The following is a 6,170-nucleotide window of genomic DNA, read 5'->3' as shown; positions in this document are numbered from 1 at the left end:
AATGGCAACACACTGAGATTTTGACTTTTCCTCTGTTTCCGTGAAAATGACATGTTGAAAATGTGGACACTTCAGTTGGCCAACTTACTTTTTGTATTTTGAAATTTGCAAGCTCAGAAATACAACTGAACGGAATTGCATTTCTTGAGGTTTTATAATGGTCCTAAGACATCATAAATTTTCTCCTTATGCTAAAGATCAGTAGGAGAAATCACTACATCCCTTCTGTAGAGCTGAGGCTTTTACCCCTCATTTGACAAGCTCAAGTTCAAGGATCACTTGGGACTAGCCCTGGGACTAGCACACAGCTCTTGCACTGCAATGTGTGCTCTAACCACCAGGCAACTGGGTGTGTGTGGGAGCTCTCTCTGTTTTCCTCTTTCACACTTAATCAGCAATTCTATCCTGAACATAAAAAGGCTGTCTTAATAAATTTTGTTTAAATAGCGGATTCCTGTGGAAAGACTCAGTGACAGCAAACAGATATTTTCTGACCAGGAAAAATATCTTGCTTGTAAAAAGAGGTTTTCTGACAGCTATATTAGGGCAAGGAAGGTTAATTCCACTTTTCAAATTAGCTGGGTGTGCTATTAGGATTTATCCTTTGATATATCAGCTCATACTCTAATGGATCCCCTCATACCTTCTTTGCAAAATTCCATTTGGGATCCCTAAAAGTAGGATTTGAAATGATCGTTGCAGTCCTCAAAAATTGCCAGCTTTCATGGTGTTAATCTAAACTTGTAACACTTGATGGTTTCTGGGAAGCTTCAGTTCTGCAAGTTTCATATGCAAGTTCTCTTGAGGCATGATCTAAGAATTGTATCCTATTTCTTAAGGTAAGGTTTGTACATGCTGAAGAAAAAAATCAACACAAATTATCACTAAGGATAACTACGAAAACAAAAACCCCAGAAGGTAGCATGGACTTTACACCTACATTTTTCTTTTTTTTTTCTCCTTGTTGCAGTCTGTTATGTTTTTTGACCACAAATATTGGCAATTCCAGGGGCTAGGGGGAGGGGAGGGGGGTTTAGAACACTTTTAACAAAGGCCTTTGGGTACATTTTGCTAATAATAGAGACCACAGAGCATTTCACAATATTTATGAAATCTAGACAAGGAAGTTTGAAAGTTTGAGGAAGATGTCCTACAGTCCTCTGCACTATTTTTCTTCTCCAGTGAGAACTTTCTTCACCTTTTGACTTCTTCTGTCGTAACTCATTGTGTATTTAATCCTATCTGTGTCTAATCCAATAGTGGATGGGATGCCAAGGGTAAGAAGGAGCAGCTATACATTTGTACTTGTCTATATCTCACCAGACTCAGAGATGCCTGAGACTTTATTAACAACTATCCCAACCCAGCTGCTAACAGCATGCCTGAGACACTAGAGAGTTTCTGCTTAAGGTTACATGAAAGTACTTCTTCAGGATAATTCTGTATCTATTCTTGTCATGGAAATTCCAAAAATACTGCTGTCATAGAACCACACTGACTGTGCCCATATAGTGCTTGTTTGAGTTTCCTGTGAGACCAAATTCCTAAATCTCAAACCCAGCAAATTGTTTTTTTCCTCCTGTGAACATCTTTCTTGTTCATTATATGTCAACTATTTTCTTTTCCTGGACACTTGTCTGACTTTGTGATAAACACAGAACAGCATTTAAGTTATTAAGGAATTAAATAATCTCATTGTCTTGGTGTTAGAAACTTCACAATGAGTCTGAGAAGGTTGCACGGGGCAGATGAAAGAGAGTTTGGTGGAACAGCATACATTGTAATTTGCTATTGCTTTACACAGTGCCATAAAATACTCATTATAAAGTATTTTATAATACTTTGGGGTTGGGACTAGCACATGTGATATCTAACCACAATATACAGAGCTGCTCTAGAAATTAAAGATATATTGTGCAGTTAGAGAGTTCATAGTTTTATAATACACTGCTTAGATTCTTGGGATCAAAAGGTAGAGAAAAGCGCAAGGATAAAATAAGAAGATTACTAACTTTAAATAACAGGTAAAATAAGGGCAAACAACACTTCTTTTTCACTGCATTAAGCAGTCGAGTGTTTGTCCAGATGCTTTGTATTGATGTTCCTTATTGACTCTTGTCAAACTGTTATCAAAGCACTTTCCTGCTGTGACTATTTTTTTTCCTTTTCCCCAGGCTAAAATAGGGATATGTGATATCTGAGCTGGACCAAGATCAGATTGGCAAGATTGGCTGCCAGGCACTAAAAGAAGCAGCAGTGAGACAGCTGGGAGAAAGGTGCTATCCCTTTTAGTTTTGAAAATATGTGTTCAGACCTAATTGTTCTTGTCACCAGAAATTCTTGTGTGAGCCTCCTAGACAGCTCCCAAAGGCCAGGATGGTCAAACTCCATGAAGAAATGGAAGCAAGTTACAGAAGAGGGGAGTAGTATTGCCTGTGAATGGGTCTTGGACCATGCTGTTCACCTTCAACAAGTTTTCAATGTGGAAGGAGGGAAAAAATTAAAAATAAATTTGTTCTTTTACTTAGTAAAATTTACATATAATAACTTTTTACGGGTTTTCAACATTGCTTTATTAAAGCTTCTTTCCTATCCATTTTCTCTCACCTTGTGTCAGGAGTCCCTGCAAACTGCTTTACATAGTCCATAGGAAGACACAAGGGAAAAAAGTAGCTGTGGGCATGGGGTCTCCTTTCATCAGTTTTGAGGCTTTCCCCACTGCCAAGATCCTGACTGTCTTATTTCATTAGTGAAAAGTATCACACTAGGGACAGAATTCTGACAGTGAAATTAATTGGAAGGAGAAAATTATAGCCCTGTACAAAGAAAAGAAAAAAAATTGAAAGGAGAGAAAAAAAACCAACCAGGCTTCTTCCACCATGCCTAGAGTATCCGATGGAAAAAAGAGCACAGGCTGTCTCAGCAAGGCTAAGGGGTCCAAGTGTACTGAGCTGGGCTGGCGTTTGTTGAACAGGGAACAAGTTCTTAGCATGTTTATAGAGAAGTTTATAACATGGCACTTTGCGGAAAAAGCACCATGTAAACGAATAACACAAAACAGAGAAGGAGAAGGATGAGACAGGAAATGCGATCCGGCAGTCTCACAAAAGGCAATAGTCCAGCATCCACCAGAGGACCCTCTGCAAAGTGCTACTATGAGCACTCACAGGTTTGGGGAGACACCCTACACCTCAGCCATGACCCTACCCACACACTCGACCCCACAGCCTGTGTGTAATGCAGCTGGGATACCCTGCAAACTGGCTTGGAAGAAGCACTGGGCTGCTCTGTGCATGGGCTGGGAGGTGATGGCACAGCAGCACGCACAGCTCGGCTCCATGGCTCTGGACAATGCAGCCAGCAGCCACCTCCCAGCCAGAGCTGCTCCCTGAAATCCCCTTTGCTGAACAGACAGAACCAAGAAACTCAGTAACCCCACCACTTCTGAACTTGTCAGCACAGTTTATATAACCATGAGCCATCAGCTCTTTCACTTCAAATACTGCCTCAATTTACGTGGCATAGCAGCAATCTGGCTTTGATGGAGAAAAATGTGAAGGAATGTGTTCCCTGGGGAGTAATGCACTACACAGACAATGTGAGTAAGAAGGAGGCTATGCTGCTAAATGATACACATTTCCATCCAGAACATTTTCATTAGTCTTGGATCAAAATTAAAGTTTCCACTCTCATTTGATGAAGGTTAATCCAGATTTCCATGAGATATGTCCAGATACAGATGTAATCTCTTTAATGAAATGCTCTGCCCATTCATTTCTTCAGCTTCTCTTTTTTTCTCCTGCATTGAAGATACTACAGACATATGGAAAAGAATGAAAAAGAAAAAACAAGAGGACTCAGAAAAACTTCAGACTAAGAGATAAAATTCCTAGGACTTTCAGTAACAAATTCAATACAGGACTGGCTAATGTTTAGACATTAAAAGGGAAATGAAAATTATAATTAAAAATTATATGACTGTATTACAACATTACTTTAAATTCCTATTTTTCAATCTTTTTTCAATCTTCTAATGAAGAACTACATTTTTTCTCTTAAAATATTATCCTTTAGGACTTAAAATGTAAATAAATTATTTACTACAATCCAATTTCCTAGTGTAGAAGCCGATATTACGCAGCTTGTATTGTTACTGTCTGTAACTCAGGAAATCCACTGCTGAGACCTTTTAAAATTTCTAATTGTATATCACTCTTTTTTTTTTTTTTCTGAATTTGCTAATCGTTTTCCATCATTCTTCTTTTGCACCTCATTGATCTCACACTCATTCCCTTAAAACAGTATGTCTCAGACAGCAACTCAACTGAGTTATCCCTGGTAAAAACAGATGTTTAAAAGCCACCTATCACTTGCATAAATTTGTCTCCCTCCTTAAATGCTTATTAAGATTCCTGAGGCTCCAATACAGCTGACTATTCTTTCTCAGACTTCCTGATTCAGAGACTGAAATATTTAAGTTCAGTGTCTTCAATAACTTTCTTAAACCCTCTTTATTTTCATCAGACATCCTATGTCTCATGACATACATTCCATTTCGCTGACTTCATCTGATGGGATTTCCAATTTCTGGAATATTATTCTTTGCCTCATGACATTTTCAATGTTTTCATTACCTGTTCTGGATTTAGTGTTCTTCTTTTGTGAGATAATATTTAACATGACAGCAGCATTTACTTCTCCCCAATCAAACAGAGCTCAGGAATAAACCAGCAGGATCACTCCAGAATTTAGCACCTCTGCTGGTAAGCGTAGAACAGCATAAGAGAAAGAAAGAAAATATTTCAAGGGAAGTCTGGCTAACTCTAAAAAAATATAGATTCTTGACCTTTGACAAGTCACCAGTTTGCATGCTATTTGCACAAAATACCACAAGCAATCTGAAAAAACACAATTAGTGACTTTCAAATTTATTGCCTCAAATCCAGAAAATAAGTAGAGAATGATACTCATCAGGTGTATTATAGTTCCTACAATATTGGATTGGTGCTTATGCTTAGGTTTTGCTACCCTCAAGATCATGTTATATTTGTTGTTATTAAAGGCATAACTGAGACTTCAGTTGACCTAAGCGTGGGGGTGGTCAGACAACCCAACCATTGAGTGTCTGTGACTGACTTTTTCCCCCTGGAATCGATGGTATCTTTGCCATTAACTGCAAGAGACAGAGAGTCAGATCCTGATGACAGAGAAAGGTATTTTACTTGCTTGAAACTGAAATTCCAGGTACAGATGAGAATAACACTGGTGTCTACAGTGGTTTCTTATCATATACAAACTGGGTCTGGAGAGTAAGAAGGGAAGATCATGTGGGCTCTATTCCTTACCAAACTCTCATGTCTTCTTCTGCAGTTAAACAGAAGGGCTTCTTGATACTGCTAAAAGGACACTTTGCTCTTTCCAGCTTATTTCTTTTCCTCATATTCTCCAGTTTCTCCCCACTCCTGTATTGTTAGCTTCCAAAGGAAGGAATATAAGACAGCTAATGAATTAGTGGTATTCTTCTGCATCACAAATATCCCAAAATCCCAACTGGTCTCCATTTCTTCTCCACATATTTTACACCTCATTCTGTATTTTCTGCCACTACAGAAAATATTCCAAGGCAGCACTGGCTTTAGAGACCGAATCTGTTGAAATAGGCCATGGTTTGTTCTATGAGCCTACAGTCAACTGGCATCTATGAGCTAAATCTATGAGCTTTGTGTCAGTATGAACCAGAACACAAGATGGCTCTAACACTTTAAATCCAATGTTTGATTATTGCACTGAAGAGGAATAGTCTTATTCCAAATGTTTATTAAGGTGTATTCCTGTAAATTCCCTGCCTTCATAGTCGTCTTTTTTCTACAGTGTTCCATTATGAAGATGGGTGATCAAAAGTTTTCATCCAGAATTTTCACCTTATATGCATATAATGTCTAGATGGATTAGTTCTTTAAAACAAAAAAATAGAGAAAAGTTGGGAGGACTCTTTACTCCCTGTACTCAGAGGGAACACAAAATGGCCCCAGCATTCTTGCATTGCAGATAAAAATGTGGACAAAATGTGCTTATTGTGAAACTTTCCATTAATTTTAAATAAACGTCAGGTTGTATTATGACCAAAAGTTTATGTTCCTATTACTTCACAACTTCCCTGTGTTGACAGG

This window comes from Corvus kubaryi, unplaced genomic scaffold, assembly GCF_017639235.1.
Source record: "Corvus kubaryi isolate FWS band 111438036 unplaced genomic scaffold, C.kubaryi_AGA036_p1.0 137, whole genome shotgun sequence".
NCBI classification, from domain to species: domain Eukaryota; kingdom Metazoa; phylum Chordata; class Aves; order Passeriformes; family Corvidae; genus Corvus; species Corvus kubaryi.
Note: the sequence above shows the minus strand (reverse complement) of the source record.